This window comes from Salvelinus fontinalis, chromosome 36 (genome assembly GCF_029448725.1).
Source record: "Salvelinus fontinalis isolate EN_2023a chromosome 36, ASM2944872v1, whole genome shotgun sequence".
Lineage (NCBI taxonomy): Eukaryota > Metazoa > Chordata > Actinopteri > Salmoniformes > Salmonidae > Salvelinus > Salvelinus fontinalis.
This window is the reverse complement of record NC_074700.1, coordinates 16,953,843-16,971,996: the sequence shown is the minus strand read 5'-3', so window position 1 is coordinate 16,971,996 and position 18,154 is coordinate 16,953,843. Positions and strand designations below refer to the sequence as shown.

The window sequence follows — 18,154 nt, the reverse complement described above, 5'->3', positions numbered from 1 at the left end:
AAGGCAAACCCCATTTCTGCCTGAAATGTTTGAAAGAGGAGTTGGACCGTTTTTCGTGCCCAAAGATTACCATTAAAGCTAATGGGGGGGGGGGGGGGTGAATCGACCTGTTCTGAATATTGGGGGAGACATGTGTTGCCTATGCTTTATATAATATGAGTGTAAATAATAAAATGTTTTAACTTCAATTGTCTGAAAATGTATTATTTGTGTGTACGTATACCGAGATGTGTGAGCACTTATATTGGTTAGCACTGAGCAGAACATGAGTTTAAAAAGAAGAGCAAAATTCAGTGACTTAGGTTAACACTGGTGGCCCAATTCTGATATTTTTTTCGCTAATAGGTCTGTTGACCAATCAGATCAGCTCTGAGAAAAAGAGCTGATGTGAAAATATCTGATGTGACTGGTCAAAAGACCAATTAGTGTAAAAAAGATCAGAATTGGTCTGTCTGTGTTAACACAGCCCTGGCTTCCTGAAGATTTATTTGAAAACCAGTTTGTTTTGATTTTGTTAAATTCATTTCGTTTTACCAGTTTCTCTAATCAAACTACTTGTTTACCAGTGAATACAGACAAGGCCATTCAATCAAACCTGTTAGTGGGCGTGTCGCATTCGGTCAGAAAACTGACGTGAGGTGATATTTTGTTTCGTCGTCATCCTAGTAGTAAGGTGAGTTTGTTAGCTAATGAATGTTGCCACGGTAATGTATTCGTTATTTCGAAGTGTTTTATGTAAAAATAACTAGTTGAATTTGCGTCGTTATTGAGCTATCGCATGGCTAGCTAATGTTAACTAGCTAACGTTAGCCGCATAGCGGTGGATGCTGTCATGGAGTGAAGTCTTGACTTTTTTTCGGTATTCCATAACTAGCCAGCTAACCGCTCCACTTTCGTCCGGCTTTACTACTTTGCTTGCTAGACAACAGCTTATCCGGCTTTAGAAATGTGTTGAACTTGCACATTGAACAAAGTTTGTTGGCTAGGTAACATTTGGTAACGGTTGGGTCAGTTAGACTACATTAGTTTGCTAATCTGGCGCACAAGATGGCGGTCAGTGCAGATAATTTGTTTTGGTAGTTGACGGAATTATTGGATTTCTTTACCCAATTATGACCATTGGATTATTTCTACGGTCATAAAACCCCGTATGAATATGACTTAGTTTATTTACCAAAGTAATTGATTACTTTCTGCAAGTTACTCACCTCTAAAATTAAGTTTGCGACAACACTTGATAAGCTAGCTAGCTCAAAAACTTACTTGTCGAATTTACATGGAAACTGCCACGACCAGAAGGAAAGAAATGGGAGAGATCGTCAGATGGACAATTAACCACAAAAGATAGTAGGATTTTGGGTACTCCTCTTCGGAATGTAACTGTGGGGGAAAATACTGCAATGGGTGATAAATGTGGTGAGCACGGACAACAATGCTCACAACTTGCGCCCCTCCAGAGTGATCATCGTTGGGAAAGAAATGCGGCCAAATCATAACATTTGAGTGAGAGCCAGTCTTAACTCGGACAGAACTGTCAAGCCAAAAAAATGATTACCAGGTGAAAAGCAGCCTTTTATTATAAAAATGTACACACACACTTGAATGAGAAAAGGCTGACCTGAGAACTGGTAAACTATACACTAACTAACTAAAACTAACCGTTCTTCTACACCTGCATTGCTTGCTGTTTGGGGTTTTAGGCTGGGTACAGCACTTCGAGATATTAGCTGATGTACGAAGGGCTATATAAAATAAACTTGATTGATTGAACTATAGGTCAATAACTGCTTATTGTAAAATCTACACAATGTCTCCCACAAGAATACTTTGTTAACTTTATGACCAATATATATATACACTGCTCAAAAAAATAAAGGGAACACTTAAACAACACAATGTAACTCCAAGTCAATCACACTTCTGTGAAATGAAACTGCCCACTTAGGAAGCAACACTGATTGACAATACATTTCACATGCTGTTGTGCAAATGGAATAGACAACAGGTGGAAATTATAGGCAATTAGCAAGACACCCCCAATAAAGGAGTGGTTCTGCAGGTGGTGACCACAGACCACTTCTCAGTTCCTATGCTTCCTGGCTGATGTTTTGGTCACTTTTGAATGCTGGCGGTGCTTTCACTAGTGGTAGCATGAGACGGAGTCTACAACCCACACAAGTGGCTCGGGTAGTGCAGCTCATCCAGGATGGCACATCAATGCGAGCTGTGGCAAGAAGGTTTGCTGTGTCTGTCAGCGTAGTGCCCAGAGCATGGAGGCGCTACCAGGAGACAGGCCAGTACATCAGGAGACATGGAGGAGGCCGTAGGAGGGCAACAACCCAGCACCACGACCGCTACCTCTGCCTTTGTGCAAGGAGGAGCAGGTGGAGCACTGCCAGAGCCCTGCAAAATGACCTCCAGCAGGCCACAAATGTGCATGTCTGCTCAAACAGTCAGAAACACTCCATGAGGGTGGTATGAGGGCCCGACGTCCATAGGTGGGGGTTGTGCTTACAGCCCAACACCGTGCAGGACGTTTGGCATTTGCCAGAGAACACCAAGATTGGCAAATTCGTCACTGGCGCCCTGTGCTCTTCACAGATGAAAGCAGGTTCACACTGAGCACATGAGCACGTGACAGACGTGAAAGAGTCTGGAGACACCGTGGAGAACGTTGTGCTGCCTGCAACATCCTCCAGCATGACCGGTTTGGCGATGGGTCAGTCATGGTGTGGGGTGGCATTTCTTTGTGGGGCCGCACAGCCCTCCATGTGCTCGCGAGAGGTAGCCTGACTGCCATTAGGTACCGAGATGAGATCCTCAGACCCCTTGTGAGACCATATGCTGACACATGCACATTTGTGGCCTGCTGGAGATCATTTTGCAGGGCTCTGGAAGTGCACCTCCTTGCACAAATGCGGAGGTAGCGGTCCTGCTGCTGGGTTGTTGCCCTCCTACGGCCTCCTCCACGTCTCCTGATGTACTGGCCTGTCTCCTGGTAGCACCTCCATGCTCTGGACACTACGCTGACAGACACAGCAAACCTTTTTGCCACAGCTCGCATTGATGTGCCATCCTGGATGAACTGCACTACCTGAGCCACTTGTGTGGGTTGTAGACTCCGTCTCATGCTACCACTAGAGTGAGAGCACCGCCAGCATTCAAAAGTGACCAAAACATCAGCCAGGAAGCATAGGAACTGAGAAGTGGTCTGTGGTCACCACCTGCAGAATCACTCCTTTTTTGGGGGTTTCTTGCTAATTGCCTATAATTTCCACCTGTTGTCTATTCCATTTGCACAACAGCATGTGAAATTTATTGTCAATCAGTGTTGCTTCCTAAGTGGACAGTTTGATTTCACAGAAGTGTGATTGACTTGGAGTTACATTGTGTTGTTTAAGTGTTCCCTTTATTTTTTTGAGCAGTGAATATATATATATAGGTTAATAATGGGATGGAAATCCTTTTGAGTTACATATCCTTAGGAAAAGCTTATATTAGCATAACAAGGTTGTTGGTTGAAGATTTTCTTTATCTCTTTGTTCAGTTAATTTCAGGGGTATTTGTAATTTACTCAAGCGTAAGGCTATTTTCCTGTATTGCAAACAGTTTAATGCAGACTTACTTTTTTACAAGAGACTCATGCTTGTTCTTCCGATCGATCTTTTTGGAAAAATCTATGGGGTAATGATATCTGGTTATCATATGGCAACAACCACTCTGCTGGTGTAGCAATTTTAAGAGGTGCATTTAAAGGGAAGGTCATAAGTCGTAAGACTCACCACTCTGGACGTTGGTTAATTTTAACATTACATTTCCACAGTGAAATGTTTTTATTGGGGAATATTTATACATTCTTAGCTGGAGATTTTAATTCTGTATCTAATGTGATGATTGACAGTTATCCCCTCCCAACAGATCCAGCATAGTTAGTCCTGAGTTTAATAATCTATGTCTTGTTCTTGGATTAGTCTCTATTTGGAGATCCAAATATCCTGATAAAAAGACTTCACTTGGAGTAACAAGGACATGTCCAGACAGTCAAGAATTGACTTCTGGTTGATTTCTAATTCATTAGATAATTCTGTAGTCAAGGTATCAATTGAACCATCTATTCTTACTGATCATAAAGTTATATTCTTATCTTTAAATATGAATGGGATCTGAAGTTAAACCTAATCAGAGTTATTGGAAACTCAATAGTAGACTGTTGGAAGATGATCATTTCAATATGGATGCCAAAGATGTTATACAAGACAATTGGAGGAAAGGCCAACTATTTTAAGTCTTATGGGAAAGATTGGGAATTAATGAAGTATGAATTAAGACACACAGCCATGAAGAGAGGTATAAGAAGAAATGCTGAACTTAAAAGATTTAGGGAAGATAAACTTGTTAAGGAAATAATTTCTCCTATCTCTATGGAGGACCTTGATGAAGAAGGAAAGGGTCAGTTATTCTCTTTACAATTAGAAATGGACCGAATGTATGAAGAGCGCAAAGGGGGCATTTGTAAGATCAAGAAGGAGATGGTTGGAGGAAGGTGAAAAAATACTTTTACAATTTAGAAAGAAAAAATTCTGAATTTACATCTATTCATAAGCTCAATATAGATGGCAAAGAAAATGAAAACCCCAAAGAGATTTCAGAATTCTATGGTAACCTGTCCTACTAGTGACATATCTGCCTTTCTAGACTCTGTCAAAGACTGTGCAAAATTAATAGATGAAGACTTCCCAAATTATTGATGAAATTATTTCTACCATTGGAAGAACAAAAATTATCAGCAAGTTAAAAAATAAAAATAAAATAAATCTCCAGGGAATGATGGCATTATCAGTGAAATCTATAAATATTTTCAGGAGGATATTCTTGGATTTATATTTAATGTTTTTAGGAGGCAATTGATTTAGGGGTCCTGCCTGTTTCTATGACACAAGGCCTCATTTCTGTAATACCCAAACCAAACAAAGATTCTATGATGTTAGAAAATTGAAGACCAATCACATTAATGAACAATGATGGAAAGCTACTTGCATCCATCTTTGCAGAAAGACTTAAAGGTCTTGACCAAATAATTGACGATACCCAGTATGGTTTTATGAAGGGCAGACATATATGTAATAATATTCGACTAGTATTGGTCTTGATAGACTACAATGAGCATCTTATGGAAGATGGATTTATTTTATTTGTTGACTTTTACAAGGCTTTTGATACAGTTTAACATTATTTTCTTTTTGAGACTCTGAATTTTTTTGGTTTTGGTCAATATTTTCAAAGTGTAATTAAGACACTACAAAAATATTAACAGCTTTGTTAAATTATCCCATGGAACTTCACAAAGATTCGACATTAGATGTGGAATTTAACAAGGATGCCCAATTTCTTATTTTATTGGTCACAAGTTATGGCACTTCATATAAATAAGGATAGTTTTAGGGGTATTCAGATACAAGACAAAGTGAAAATCTTCACAATTGGCTGACGACACCACCAATTTTTTGAAAGGTCATAAGAAGTCAAAGCTATTGAGTGTATTAATGCCTTCACACATGTATCATCTCTGAATATTAGGAAATGTGAATTATTTGCGTTGAAAAGATGTGACTAAAACTCAGTATGTAATATCCCTGTAGAAGATGTGATCACATATCTTGGTATTAGTTATCAAAGATCAGAAAGAAAGGGCCAACTTATATTTCTCTCCTATTGTAGAGAGAATTGGAGAGAGATTTAACTTCTGGTTATTAAGAGATATTTCTTTATCTGGACGTGTACTTTAATCAAAATCTGAACGTCTGTCCAGATTAGTTTATACCTCCCTTGCCTTGGATGTTCCTCTGTCAGTAACTAAAATGGTTGATACTAAATTATTTAACTTCATATGGAGGAACAAACCTCATTATTTAAGAAAAGTGGTAATATGTAACACCCAGGGTGAGGGAGGGTTGAATGCTCTGGATTTTAAGACCTCTAATATAATATTTCAGATTACATGGATACAAAACTATTTAAGAAATAAGGATTGCATCTGGAATATCATCCCTAATTTAATATTCCAATAAATTGGTTGTCTACAATTCTTACTCAAATGCAACTTTGATATGGGTAAAATCCCTATTAAGCTTGAAAACTTTCATAAACAAGTACTTCTAACTTGGAACCTCATGTACAAACACAACTTTCCCCTCATAGGTATACAATCTGGAATAATAAAGACATAAAATACAAAAACAAGTCTTTGGTTTACCAGAACTGGTTTGATGACAACAACATTATTTGGGTTAAACAATTATTGAATAATGATGGACAACTATATGATTATCCAGAATTTATTAGAACACACAATGTTACATTCACTCCCGAGGAGTATGAAATTGTTGTTAGAGCTGTCCCTAAAGGTGCATTTCTTCTTTTAGGAGAATATAACAATACTCCAAGTGCAACTGTTGATGATTTTGTAGCCTCAATACAATTAAAAGGAATTTACATTTTATACAAAAAATGTAATAACATGTATATAAGGAAACTGTCAATATGTTACTATTCCCTCTGCTAAAATGTACTGGAATGCAGCCCTAGGACAAGTGAACTGGAATGCAGCCCTAGGACAAGTGAACTGGAATGCAGCCCTAGGACAAGTGAACTGGAATGCAGCCCTAGGACAAGTGAACTGGAATGCAGCCCTAGGACAAGTGAACTGGAATGCAGCCCTAGGACAAGTGAACTAAAATGCAGCCCTAGGACGAGTGAACTGGAATGCAGCCCTAGTAAAGTGAACTGGAACAAAGTTTCATTGTTATCTGGTAAGTATTGTATATCTAATAAGGTGAAAGAAGTATCATACAAACTCATTCATAGAATCTACCCTGTAAAGACATTTATTATACACAGATTTAAGATAGCTATTGATAACATATGTGTATTTTGTGATTGTGACCCAGAGACTCTTGACCATTTATTTTGGGACTGCTCTCATGTCAGAAGATTTTGGTGTGAGTTAGAAGATTTTATTTTAAAATAAACAACTTTTAATGTTAATTTGAAAGACTCTGATATTATGTTTTATTTTTAACCAAATGATATGGACCCTGATTTAATTTTCATTGTTAATTTGTTTATCTTTTATGGAAGATTCTTTGTCCATAAAATGAAGTGGGCAGAGAACAAAACCCTCTTCACATTATTTAAGATAGAATTGAAATATTATTTTGAAATGATCAGTAAATGTAAAAGAAATACGCACCATAAAAGTATTTAACAAATTGAAAATTAATCTTTATTTAACACATATGTTAGGTTTATGTACTCTTGTTTGTATATTAGTTTTTTTGTATTTGTGTTATTATTAGTTTTTTAACTATGTTAGCTTGCTAACTTTAGGTAACGTCTAACGTTAATCATTTCCTTTCACTTTTGCCCACTCTCACCATCATGACTTTATTTGCAGCTAACTGGTATATTGACATGCCTCTCCTCTCACAGGCTCTGCGTTGACACAAATATGGTGAAGATCTTTATTGGAAACCTCCCTAACGAGGTCGAGAAGGATGAGATCGAGGCTCTGTTTACTCAACATGGCGCAGTGACAGAATGTACGAAGTTCAAAAACTATGCCTTCGTCCACATGGATGACCGTAAGTCTGCCACCAAAGCCATCCGCAGCCTGCACCTCTTAAAGCTTCACGGCAGGCCAATCAATGTGGAGCCAAGCAGGGGAAAGAACCAGGGTCCGGTGAAACTTCACGTGACTAACGTGGAGAAAGGCGATGAAGATGCAATCCGCACCTTGTTTGAGGAGTATGGCATAGTTACAGAATGTGCTGTTGTCAAAAACTTTGCTTTTGTCCACATGTCATGAGGCCATGGATGCGATGGAGGCCATGGATGCCATAGAGGGATTAGACAACTCTGAATTCCAAGGTTAGAAACAAAGACCCTCATTTAATATTCACTATTAAACTGTTGGGAAGTCCCAATGTTAAATATGGACTATAGTTTTGTGTGTCACTGTCTGACTGGTAATCATTGTTTTCCTCTTTAGGCAGACATCTTCACGTTCAGATATCAAAAAGACGTCCCAGACGGGAGGAAGAAGATTACGGCCCCCCACCAAATAGTGGTGCATACTGGCCAGCACCTCATGGCTACTCTGCAGACAGGGGGCAGCCGGAACCCCCTCATTACAGAGGTCGCATGTCAGGGGGGTACCCTGGCCTCCCTTCACCCCCTTCCCCTAGATGAGCCCCATACCCCCCAGAGCGTGCTTATGAGTGCGAGAGGGAAAGCTACGCGGTGGTGGATTACTATGAGAAGTACAGAGCTCGCCCTGCCCCTTACGGTGGCTTCTCAGGCTATGGAGATGAGAGACGCGTTGGCTCCATACCCCCACCACCACCCCCTTCTGCCATGGTTAGGGCGCGCCTTGCGGCCTCTCTCGACCGGTATGAGCGTCACCTCCCCCCACCTCTGTCCTACTCCTACGCTCGTGACCGCAGTCCCATCAGGAGACCCTCTCCTCCCTCCATGCCCCGCATGGGTAACGGCTACTCTTATGAGCGCTTCCGGCTCTCTCCTCTGTCCAGGCCTGCAATGTACAACCTATCACGTACCAGGGACCCCTACGCTGACAGGGTCCCTCCACTGCCTCCTGCACGCTACTCTTACTGAACGCACACTGGTATTTGACTGAAGGTGAGATATCAGAGACAGGGAATTGAACAATGTCAAATCGTAATATGCCTTTATAAAGAATGCAGGGCATTTTTCTGAACCTGAGCGCGTTCATCCATGAGTACAATGCGCTTTGACTTGTGTGGTTTGCTCTCTTTCCAGGTTTAAATTATCCGCCAAGATCGTCGTTGTCTCCTGATGCATGTGGCGCTATAACCCCCTTCGCCTGTGGCGGATTGCGTTGCGTTCACCTGCGACTTACTGGAAGACACTGTATTGCTTGCGGTCACTCCATACTTAAAAAAAAAAAAACGCTTTATGTCTTCGCTTTCGTCCTCTTGCTTGAATTTAACTTTTTTTTTCTGCTTGATTTTGTTTGACATTCATTAACTGTTTGGGGCATAGGAGGAAGGCAGTTACTATTATTATTTTTTTTTGCATTTCTTAGGTGTTAGTCTATTTTATTTGATGCCCTACAGCTAAGGGCTCTGTATAGGCCTAATTCTTTCCTTCATAGTGTAATGTTAATGGATGAAAACCTAAACTGTGACATTTATGAATGGAATATTTGAATAATAGTTAAAGCAATTTATGTAATTTTGGTAAACCTGAATGTTGCGAAGTTTGTCGATGTCTTTCAGATACTTAAAGCTGTATCTAGCTATAGTTTGAGAAATAAACCACACAATAACGTGTTAAGTATAACTTCGCTTTAATTGGTTTGGTCTTGGCTGTGGGTGGTACTTACCGGTATTCAAGACGTTTTGCGACGCAACTGTCGGCATAGTGATTTAACTTAACTACCAATGTAGATTTGATTTGTTAGACATTTTTTGCTAAATGATATGCCGATTTTTATACCAAGATACCCCAAAGCTGCATTTATGTATCATTTTCTTTTCTTTACAGATGACAATTTGATTTCAGAGCATTTGAATAAACTGATTTGAACTATATCGCACTTTGAACTTTCCCCATCTTTCCTCGTTATTGTAGACCCTTCATGACAATACTCTTTGTAGTCAGGGGAAGCCAATATGCATCAGCACTAAATTAATCTATGCCATTCCAGTCCATTCTACTGAAAATACCTTTTAATGTTTAGTTATTTTCAAAGTAGTGGGGGAAATTACCTACTTTATACATTTGCCATCGCAAAGTTCAAAATGTAGTCTCTTGTGATCTCTGAAAGCGCTTAATTGCTCAATGACGCTTCCCATCTCTCAACCACTAGATGCCCTACCATGTTCTTCACCGTCACTCTCTTAAATATATTTAATGTTTTGGCTTTTGCTCCTGCATTTATGACAATATTAGCCTTGGTGTTCTTAGCACCTGCTTTTTGTAGGTTGTTAGAACCATGATCTGTGGATAGGTGTTGTGGACATACTGTACTGTAGGAGACTGCTGTTCTGAGGTAAGTAAGCCTGGGTGTCTTATACTGTCCAATGAGGATATGTGGAGGTAATGTTACATTAATTGATCATTTATACAGAAGTATCATTTATCAAATGTAACAGTGGATTACATGTTTTAAGAACATTCTGCCAATCCTCCTCCCCTACTTTAAATCCCATTTGACATACTTTGCCCATGCTTAGTATCTTATTTTTGTATCCTTTTCAATCCAACTGATCCCAGTCTTGTTTCTCCCGTCCTCTAGGCCTCGTGTTCTTTCCTTGCACAAGAGGTTGGTACTGAAGGGGAATTCTGCTCAAAGGTATTGTGAAATTATTTTAAGTGGAATTGTGAAATTTTGTAGGTGTCGATAATGAAATATTAGATTAAGTGTCTTGTCGTTTATACTAAATGTAGAATTGATTTTTAATTGTATGGACACATTTTCCCCTGCTTAGTAGACCCTTTATAATTAAACTTGTCTCCATCCTATTTCTGCCATCTCTTCCCCTCTAGGCCAATTTAAAGGCAATGCTACCAAATACTAATTGAGTGTATGTAAACTTCTGACCCACTGGGAATGTGATGAAAGAAATAAAAGCTGAAATATATAATTCTCTCAACTATTATTCAAACATTTCACGTTCTTAAAATGAAATGGTGATCCTAACTGACCTAAAACAGGGAATTTTAACTAGGATTAAATATCAGGAATTGTGAAACTGAGTTTAAATGTATTTGGCTAAGGTGTATGTAAACTTCTGACTTCAACTCTGTACATATCAGACATAGAAATAATTGAAGATAGCCCTACTGGACCATGGATTGTGCTGTTGTGAGCTTATTGGTCATGCTCCTGTCTGGGGTGTGGCATAGTGTTTCTCCTACTGAAGCCACATTGGTTGAGTGTGGCACTGGGAAGACTTGTACTGTGGCCCTACTCTGCCTTAACCCTGCCACTCTGGTCTGCCCTGGTTCTTCCCTACACCCTTTGATCAAGTGGACCTTCCAGGGAATCTAGGACACAGGCTACAGCTCATCTCCAATAGTGATCCAGGCCAGTAGAGCCACCACCAGTCTGCTGACACCACCAACTGTGAAAGAGTGGATCTCCCCTAGTGTTACCTGCTGTGGACTTGGAGCACTCCGAAACCAACAGGCAAAGGTTTGGCTTGAGTCTGCAGAGAGCTCCTAACAGGCAAAGAAGGAACATCAATCTATGGAGGGCTCTGTGACTATACTCCAATATCCAATACGGAGCTCTGGTCAGGATAGAACCAGGGGGTGTGTACAGGTTTTTCAATCATCCCTTATGGTGGCCAGCCAGACTCGCCCTCAGGCTCCTGCCTCCGCCTTTGAGACACCGGACTTACCTCGCATCTAAACTCAGCATTCTCCCCAGTGAACCTCCTGCCTCTCTTTCTGCCCATGCGCAATCCTTAACCCCTGACCACATCAGGCCAGCGACCGTCTGGCAGTTTTCGACTGATAAGGACCTCCAGTCACGCCTCAGAGGTGGAGAGCATAACCTTGTCTTCACTGACACCTGGGTTCATGACTCTGGACTCCATACCTGCCAGGTGGGGGATGTTACCCTGGCTCAGTTTGAGGTGCAGGATGTTTAGTGAAGTGCAGATATCCCACGCATCCCACCACGGGCAATTGCCCAGGAAGAACTTAAGTGAGGCTGGGGAAGGTGTTCACAGTATGGGGTGTGTTCCAGGGTTGAAATTGCTGTGGGGAACTTGGAGAGAGGATTGGGTGAGTGTAGTTACATTGGAGACAAATCCTTACTTCTATTTAAGGAACATTTTCACACTGTCCCATTGCCATTAATGCATGACAAAGTGAAAGTTTGACCTGTGGGAGTAGAGATTTGCCTCGGATGCAAGAGCAGCAGACAGGTTTAAGTTTCCTTACATTTCTCTATCTGTAACAGTGAGAGGTGTGGTGTCTGTTAAGTTCATGTTTTAAGTATCCCTATATTTGTTATTACGGGGCTATCACTCAGTCAAGAGTGCGCATGCGCAGGAAGTCTTGTCGTTGTTGGACCTAGCCTTGAGTGTAATGGCTACCTTGTAGTGTGTTCATATAGTAGAGTAAACTTTGTTAAACTGGAACCTTGTCGTTGTGTCATTTCGAGTTAACAGTGTCATTACAGCCACTAGAAGTGCTGTTTCCTAACTTCCTTTGTTCTACTTAGGTTTTGCTATGTACACGTCCTCAATGTGAGCACAGAAGAGGGGATCCCGGGTGCGGCCCTTCAGTCTGGGGTGGTTCAGAGACGTCTAGAGAAATTACAAGGTTTCTCCATTGTCCTGGGCCAAGAGGTCATCATAGAAACATGTCGCCAGGACTGTCCGACCTCTCGTCTGCATGACTATGATGATATTCCCACTCCACGGATCCTCCATCAGTCACTCCTGAAGCCTGTTGACATCACAGCCTCCTTGGATACTGGTGCTGCTGTGTCCCTCTGTTTCTGTGTACAGGTGAGCTGATGCCCGTTTCCACTTCAGGGGCTCTTTAAGCTCACAATAAGCGACCTACTACACACCAATCAGTCAACACATTTATGGATGATTCATGTATGTTATCAAAGTATAACTGGATATTTCAGATCCAACTACCAGTCTAACAATGTTACTACATTGCAGTATTGGTTTTAATATCTTTTATATTGTTTCTATTGACCTCCCTGCCCACAGCCCTGTATACTGGGAACGAGATGCACTGCCTCTAACCTAGCTGGACCCTCTCCAGAAGAACAGCTCCCACTCTCTGGATATCTCATATGGGAGAAACGGCTACCTCATCCACCAGGCCTCTCTGTCCGACTCTGGAGTCTACCGCTGTTTCCAGGAGGGGCGGCTGAGAGGGGGTTACTTCCTGCAGGTAGATGAGCACAAACGCATTCAGGTCCAGGCCCAGGCCCAAGTCGTGCTGGGCCATACTGGCTTCAGAGCTCGTTGCCCTGTCTCTCTTTTCCTTCTATGCTTTAATAGTTATATTTCTGGTTAAATTTGCCAGGCAAGAGTGGAAGAGGAGTTGATAGTCACCTAGGGATAGGGGACCTCGCCAATGTCTTCACCAACTACAAGTCCTTTCATTTGAAGTTACTATGGCCTATTGTGATTCAGCTAGGCACACAATGAATAAATATGATTGTGAGAAGATATGAGCAATTGAATTTTACATTGTTTGACTGGCTAACTTCAGCTCCAAGATAGAGAAATTAGGGGTCATATCTCACATGCAGGTAGACTAAAACAAATACATGTATAGACAGTTTTTCAGAATGTGCCTTTGGTCCTCACAGGTAAAATTTGTTGCTTGTACTTGCCAAAGCCTTTAACGCGATCATCAAATAAAACAGTTTATTAAAATCAACATTTACAAAACGGTGACAAAACAATATCCTTCCCCCACCCTAACCTCGTCCTTCATTGAATTCTGATACTTGCTCTTATTTGGGTATCATGAAAAAGGGTCATATTCACAAGCTTTAGTTTCACATTTTATAAAATAACGTAACATTCTGAATAATACTTGAGGAGTGGGTTATAAGGTAGAATATAAAAACATTTGAGGTACTGATAGCTTGGCGCCACATACAGTCAACATTTTGATTTAAGCTTTCAGAATGTTTAACATCAGCATTTTTCAAGAAAACTGCTTCTAGTTAAAGAGAAAATAATACAATATAATCAAAACAATATGGCTGTTATTGTAGTAAAACTAATCTATGACAAACTCAATGCACGACTGCCTCACTGGGTCCTCAGCCTGGTGCTTGTGTCCAGAGGCAACATGCGGTAACGAGCCCTGGAAGCCTGCTGGGGGTGGTAGAGCTGGATCTGGAGGCATGTCATCAGCTCCTCTGTTTCCACAGTGTGATACACCTCCATGATGGATCTTATGATGGCTGATGCAATTGAAGGGATGTTGTCTTTCACTTTCTGGTTCACTTGGTCTAAGAGAAAAACAGAGGAATATTCAATTGATTACTTTTTGTTATTCTGGCACTAAATAAAATAATACTAGACAAGAACAGCGCAGATAGGATGTCAGTGATGGAATGAAAAACAATTATTTCATAGGGACAATGTTCAGGGTATTTCCTTAAAGCAGTACCAAATTAAGGTGCTTTTGAAATTTGCTTTAACATTTTTTGTTATTTTATGAGACATGTCAGAATTGCATCATTCCACACACTCCGCCTCGGTCAGCATTTCTTCAGACGTCAATTGGTTGAAAGTCACTCCACTGTGCTTTGAATGTAGCCTTTTTCATAGAGGTGTTCATGTTACATATCACAATCTGCAAATGTCGTAAGCACTAACAAGACTAGCTTAATTTAAGATTTTACTGATAACTAAACCATTCTGAATGTTCACTTCCAAAGTTTCTATATCTATCTTAGCTGTAAAGTTGGGTAAGCTGACCGAGGTAAAGACAGATTCAGGTTGGATATTTGACGGATATTCACCTGTAGTTTTCCTTATGTCCACCAACAGCAGTTGGGGACCGTCAACATGGTGACAAGTCAAATTTTTCACATTTCAATAGCTCTTTAACCATTACTAATAAAACGTTCAAAACTGGTTCTCGCTAACCCGATGGCAGGGACGCACATTGTGCACACTGTTGTTTTGTCGATTTACATCTCACACTATTTTAAATGATAGAAATAGAATTTCAATAGCTCCTTGGTCATGTGACCTACTGACTTCAAACAGGGTTGAGAATGTACACTCAGTGGCCCTACACATTGCACATCCTTTAGTTAGTTGAATTTATCTCACACGTTAGAAACATTGCATTTTTTTAAATGAATTTAAAAATGTCAATTTCTCCTTGGTAATGTGACCTACTGACCTCAAACAAGGTTCAGAATGTCCACTGACTACCCTTATATATTGCACACTCTGTAGTTTGTTCATTTTCATCTCACACGATTTTACATTAATTTGATAAACATTCTAATTTCAATAGATCTTTGGTCACTCACACTAACTTGGGCCTTTTCCCTGGGCCTTCCTGACCTCCAGGCAGGCACCCATTGACCTGGTGACCTCTGACTCCTGGCCTCTAGGCCTACACTCCCTGCCTGTCCTCTCCCTGGGCCTGAGAGTATATAGCTTACTCCCTGGAACTACAGACCTCCAGGCCTCCACACCCACTTTCCCTCCCCGGTCAACACCCCTCTCACTTGGCCTTAGAGTGTAGTTTACTCCCTGGAATTACTAAGATGTCTCCAGTCCCGCTGTCAGGAACCACGTGCACAGAGCCTGTAAAGGGTTACCAGTTGCATGTGGTTCCTGACAGCTGGACTGTAGACATCTCATTTGAATCAGGCTCTGTGCACTTGGTAACCCGCCCGCTTTTTTTCTGCTCACAGACCAAGTCCCCACTCCAACCTCCGGCCTGAGTGCCGCCCCCGAGTCCGGCCTTCCCTGCTTGGACTCGGAGTGCCCCCCACCTTGGAGGTGTCCTTGTGCACCTGAAACAAGCTCTGTGCACCTGGTGACCCGCCCGCTTTTATCCGCTCAGAGACTAAGTATCCAACCCAACCTCCACAGCCTGAGTTCTGCCCCCAGCCCCTGAGTCTGGCCGCCCCTGCTCGGAGTCTGAGTGCCCCCCGCCTTGGGAGGCACTCACCTGCCAGAAGAGGCTATCCCGGTGGCTGAGGCCTCCCACTTATTCTACACCTCATGTCTCTTCACAGTGCCAGACTAGAGTTAAGCTCAGCAGGGTCTTTCCCTGCTGATTCTGTCAAACCCGTTCCCTTGGCTGTGGTTTCGCTAGATAGTAGGTAGGGACTGTGGGAATCTCGTTCATCCATTCATGCCCGTCACTAATTAGATGTCGAGGCATTTGGCTACCTCGACTCTTAAATATGTCCTGCCGTTTACCCCTGCTTCATCGAATTTTCTCACTTTGACATGAGCGGATCACAGCCACCCCGAAGGTGGTTTGAGTGCGACCGCGAAGGGTAGCATGCTACAGTCATATCATCAAATTAACATCCATTCAAGTCACGCCCGGTGGCATCATCAGAGGCTTTTGTCTTACAAACTGGACAACAGTCGCCGCTACTAACCTTAATTAAGCGGACTTTAACTGGGTTTTTACACCCAATCGACATCAAGAGCCAGTGCAATACTTATAGGCTTGAGAACCAAATACCCCTCGCCGTATCTATCGGCACCATTGACCGGGTGTCGGAAGAAGCAACAGAAAATAATCATCCCCTTTCAATAATTTGCTTTCCCAGTCAGCCCTCCGGGACAGGCATAGGAACCACCTTTACCAGCGCTTCATTGATATTCCTCACTTTGACATGAGGGGATCAGTCACCCCACGGGTGATTTGAGTGCGACCGCGACAGGTGGGTACACTCCTTTTTGAATTTCATGGGAACCTAGGCTTCTTCTGTCCGTTTTATGGTTCCGCAGCAAATCAATGGGCGTGGATGGTACTACCCACAGATGTAGGCCGCCCTCCCCAGACAAATTCCCCGGCCCAACCGACCCTGCCATTAAAGCCAATCCTTATCCCGAAGTTACAGATCTTTTTTGCCAACTTCCCTTACCTCTACATTGTTATGTGCCAGAGGCTGTTCACCTTGGGAGACCTGCTGCGGATATGGGTATGGCCCGGCATGAGATTTACACACACTCCCCCCGGATTTAAGGGCCTCACCGGACGATGCCGAAACCGCTATGATTTCCAGGGCCTCTCTCTCGGGGCGAACCCATTCCAGGGTGCCCTGCCCTTCACAAAGAAAAGAGAACTCTCCCCAGGGCTCCCGCCAGGTTCTACGGCATCGTTCACATTACCGCACTGGATACCTCGCGGTGCTCATCTCCGCCAGTCCATGGACATTCTGAAATTGAAAAGTTAGTAAAATCATGTGAGATAAATGGACAAACTAAAGGGTGTGCAATAAGGGTAGTCAGTGGACATTCGGAACCTTGTTTGAAGTCAGTAGGTCACATGACCAAGTAGCAATCGAAATTTGAATGTAAAAAAGTGTCCTTTTGTTTACGCTCCCTAACTAATTCAACTAGGAATACAAAATGCTGCTCACATTTCCACATGTTTATTAGCTTTGGAAAGAAAATGTGTCAATTGTGAAAATAAGACCTGTGCAATGTTGTGCGCAAGTTTTCCAACATGACACTTGGTGTCTGTGGCTCAAGTGGATTGAGGTTTGAAAGCGCTAATATCCAACTTGAAATGGTCTTTATCTCGGTGGTAAGAATAATTGTTTTGCCCGCAGCGTCTCAAAAGGTCAGGCTCCAGTAAAATTGTGTCCGACGATTGACCTGCTTTGTCTACTTGAACGGGTACAGCGAATTGTCTACTGACACGCCAAGTTATGTGCCAACTATAACGAGTATTGGAGGAAACTGGACAGCAAAACAACGGTAAGAGGACGATCGTTACGTCAGCAGCACCCGAAATGGCACCCCCAGTGGCAGTGACTGCTGCTTGCCTTGATCCTGTGATGGGAAATTATGTAATTTCCAAATAGCAGTAGATGCTTAGGGAACGTTTGTTTTATGCTTTCACCTTTTGAAGGCTCCCTGCAACTTCCTTGCGCTTTTCAGTAACAGGCGGGCTCATATGTCTATTTTACGACCGTGTGAGTACAGTCTTTAAAGACGCAGTATCAATTAAACCAAATAATTCTGTAATTTTAAAAAGTGTGTCAAATAATCTGTTTTGGGAAAGGAGAGTTTATTTCAATCGACTGCCATCTAATCAGCATGCCAAAAAAATCAGAAGCAGTGAAACTGGTGATAGTTTTTTTTATTTTTTAAAACTTGTTTGTGTTAAATAAAATACGGATAACAGGCAAGCTAATATAAGTAATACCATTTGAATTAGTTGGTTCGAGTAGTATAATCATATGTACCTAGCTAGGATAATAAACAACCCTACAAGCTATTTAGTTTGTTACATTGTAGCTAACTAATTCATGTTACAGACAGGTAGGTGGTCCCTATCGCTTGCCTACTCGTGTGTTGGTTACGTTGTAACAACTTGAAGTGTCATTGGTGGTCTGAATTAC

The 18,154-nt window shown here is 41.7% G+C and overlaps 1 long non-coding RNA gene and 1 pseudogene across 1 annotated transcript; one reads left to right on the top strand and one right to left on the bottom strand.

Annotated features, from left to right (window-relative positions):
- The first annotated feature begins 679 nt into the window (after positions 1–679).
- LOC129835319 (RNA-binding protein 4B-like) lies at positions 680–9,632 on the top strand (annotated as a pseudogene).
- A 3,946-nt stretch (positions 9,633–13,578) lies between these two features.
- Positions 13,579–17,639, bottom strand: LOC129835321 (uncharacterized). Its single transcript, XR_008756405.1, has 2 exons — positions 16,670–17,639; positions 13,579–14,047 (listed from the first exon to the last, which is right to left on the bottom strand). It is a non-coding gene; the product is annotated as an uncharacterized LOC129835321 (long non-coding RNA).
- Positions 17,640–18,154: the final 515 nt, after the last annotated feature.